Raw genomic sequence first — 3,916 nt, forward strand, 5'->3', positions numbered from 1 at the left:
GTCGCCCGAGCGGCGCCCCCTGGTGCCCCGCTGCTCCCACCACCTGCCCATCGGCCCCTGCGCCCGCGCCGCCCCCGGAGTAGGCTCGCCGCCGCCCCTGTGCCCGCGCCGCCCCCAAGCTCGCCGTCTCTGCCCTCCGTCGTCTCCGCTCCGGCCACCACCTCATTGTGGTCAGGTAACCCTCCTCCCTCTGCCTCTCTTCTCCTCTCTTCCTCCTCTCCTCCCTCCTGGCCATGCCCTCTTCTTCTCTCTTTTGCTAGGTTTAGGTCAAATCCCTCTCGAATTTAGGTCAAATTAGGTCAAATCCCTCTCGAATTTAGGTCAAATCCCTCTCGAATTTACTGGACGCCATGCTAGTATTTCATTTTTCATTATGCTCTGTATGCCATTGCTGCTGCTCTGTGATGCCATACCCCCAAACATTATTTGGCTGGGTTTCATTCATACATGTGTGTGTCTGTGTAGTTAGTAAAGGGGTTTATTTGTATGAAAGCAAGTTTGTGTGTGTGTTTACTAGTTACATGATGATCTAACAAGAATATATTTATATAATGGTTCCCTTTAGCTGACCTGGCATTATGCTTGAGAAGAGAAGAAAATAGTTGCTTGTGTTTGAATATTGGCTTGATGCTGATTTTGAAGTTTGAAGTTGTCTGTCCATGTGAAAAGAGTCCAGTCTAGTCAGCAATATCCATGTGGTATATATCTCTGTCTCTGTCATTGTGTGTGTGTATAGTAGGGTAGTAGTTGGGTTGGAATGGATTGAATGGATCAAAGACTGGACAGAGGTGGGTGGGAATGGATCAAGTCAGTCCCATCCATGCATCCATCCATTTGATGATGTAGTAGTAGTAGTAGTAAAGTTGGAGGAGGGATGTATTTTGAGAGGGATGTAGTAGTAGTAAAGTTGGAGGAGGTTAGTAGATGCTGGAGTAAAATTAATTTAACAAGAATGAAGGAAAGAAAGAAAGAGGGAGGTGCTACTCTTGTAGTGGTACAGCATGTCTTTCTGTTGACCAGGAGGTGTTTGTGAAGGTTGATTCGGTTTCCCAGCCAGTCACCTTAATATATATATATATATATGTTTTGGTAGAGTTGTATGCATTCCCATGGTCCTTGCATGTACGTGTAGCATTGCAGTTTGGTTGGTTTCAGTTTGTTGACCGCACAAAGGTTGGTCTCTCTCATCTCATGATGGTGTGGTACAGTACAGAGGCCGCAATGACTCTAACTGTTAAATAAAAATGCAGGCTTGTCAGCATGAGAAATGTAGTAAATAGTAGTACAGAAACATTTGCTTGTGTTATTCTGTGCTTTCATCTGTTTGTTGTTACTTAGACAGGCAATGTTTTCCATTCATCTAACTATTGTCTGCTTATACTAAAACCGTATTGTACTGTTTTTTACTTGATCAATGGATGCAGCTGTTTTAGTGAGTGTGATGACCTGGGGATTCAAGTGCCATGACCATCACGGCAGATACTGTACTAGTTAAGACAAAATGATGAGATATGTTGCACATGCCTTGACTTGTGAATGCTGCCCCCTTCCAAAATCTAACCACAAGGGAAACATCATTTCAGTCTCACTCTTTCGCTTTCCCCCTTTGGAATTTAGATGTCAGAGTCTTGTTTGCTGTCTGGAACCTAGTGTTATCCAGCTTCAGAAATTCCTGCCCAATTTAATGCATGAGAAAAATCTGCTGCTGCTGATAGAAACCCCTGAATGATACTATTATTCATTTATGATAGTTTGTGAGATACAGAAATAGATAAATTTAAGTTTGTAATGGCTAACAGCAAGACATGCTTCCGAGTTCTTCAGTATCATACTTGAGACTTCAGTATCATCCATGACGCAGGTATATAAAACAAGAGATCTCCCCTTCACCCATCTCACTATGATATCTGTTGTTTGCTACATCACTCATTGTCCCAAACTGCAGAGGCTGCCTGACAGTTTTATGAACATGCTGGGTGAAGGTCCGACAAATAATGTGAAGCTGCGACAGGCCGGCAGCGGGTTTCGCAGGCAGTGGGATGTGGAGTTGGTGATCAAGGAGGGCCACATGTACTTGTCTCGTGGGTGGGAGAAGTTCTACCGTGCCTACGACCTGCGGCTGGGGTATTTCCTTCTCTTCAGGTACGACGACGACGCCACCATGCTCATCGTGAAGGTGTTCAACGCGACTATGTGTCGCATGCGCTATGCTGACGATGATGATGCCAGTATGTTTTGCCTCTTCTTATTCCTCTACATTTGGCTTTGTCTCACATCGATTGTTAACGGTCATTGTTGCATTTGGACAGGTAATGGGAGCAGCAGCAGCGACACTGGCTACAACCAAAGCAGCAGCGACTATGGCTGTAGCAAAAGCAACACCGATTCTGGCTTTAGTGAAAGCAGCAGCAATTCTGGCAGCAGCATAGACAACAAGAAGGATGATCCGGACTGAAGTGCGGGAGAAGAGTAGCAGAGTGGGGATGAGGAGCTGCAGGATGATGATGGGCATCAGGCTGAGGATGACCTAGCGCTGGTGGTGGCTGACCAAGGGCAAGAGATGGTGGTGGCTGACCATGGGCAAGAGATGGAGGTGGCTGAAGATGACCTAGCGATGATCGTGCCCGTCCTGCCTGAATGTGGCCTCGCGATGGTGGTGGTGCCTGACAATGACCACGCACCAGTGGTGGCGCCGGCGATCCCACAGCTGGGCGACATGACCACGCCAATTGTGGTAGAAGACTACATCCCACTGCCTCCACTGCCTCCACCGCCTCACCGCTCTTGGCGCATCAGGCTGAGGAAGCAGAAGGAGAAGAACAATGCATGAGAACTGAACTTTGTCAGGTATGTCAGATCTCCAAAATGATATATATATATATACTTAGTTACCTATGTTATCTCTAATATGCTTAGTTTCCTATAGGTTAGCTTCATTTTACCTAAGTTGGCTCTAATATGCTAACTTAGAGCTTATATGCTTAGTTTCCTATAGGTTAGCTCCAAAATAATTTATGTTAGCACAAAATGATCAAGTTTACATAATAAGTTTATAGTCTTTTTCTTATTCTTCTTCTTTTCCAAAATGACATAGGTTAGCTACATTTTACCTAAGTTGGCTCTAATATACTAACTTAGAGCTTATATGCTTAGTTTCCTATAGGTTAGCTCCAAAATAACTTATGTTAGCACAAAATGATCAAGTTTACATAATAAGCTTATAGTCTTCTTCTTTTCCAAAATTCTTCTTATTCTTCTTCTAGTGTTCTTCGTCTTCTAGTATTCTTCTAGTCTTCTTCTTCTTCTTCTTCTTCTTCTAACTTCTTGTTTATCATTTTGCAGATTTGATTTAATTCACGGAAGCTTGCATGGATGGAGTGCTTCTTTTCCATTTGTGTTTTTATTTTGTACCAATGTGAAACTTTTGTGAATTGATGGATAACGGTGTTGGATGAACAATGTGAAACTTTTGTAATATGTAACGATGGAACTATGTGTTGGCTATGTATGTATATATGATGGAACTTGTGTGTTGGCTATGATTGTTATATGGATGCTTGTTGTATATATATATATATGTGTGTGTGTGTTGGATATCTCATATGTGAAATAGTGACCTGAGATTAAGAAAAAAAATAAAAAAAATTGTTACTAATGGCGCACTACCATGTGGTGCGCCATTAGTATAGCAGACACTAGTGGCGTACTGTGGGCAAAACTAATGGCGCACTGCGTGGTGCGCCATTAGTATACCAGATACTAATGGCGCACCAATGGTGCGCCATTAGTAAAAAATACTAGTGGCGTGATAGTAATGGCGCACCGGTAGTGCGCCATTAGTAGGCAAAACCGGTGCGCCATTAGTAGGCCTTTTCCTAGTAGTGGGAGGCGCCCCCTCCCCTAGGGTTCCCAACCC

Source organism: Triticum aestivum, chromosome 6B (genome assembly GCF_018294505.1).
Source record: "Triticum aestivum cultivar Chinese Spring chromosome 6B, IWGSC CS RefSeq v2.1, whole genome shotgun sequence".
Taxonomy (NCBI): Eukaryota; Viridiplantae; Streptophyta; class Magnoliopsida; order Poales; family Poaceae; genus Triticum; species Triticum aestivum.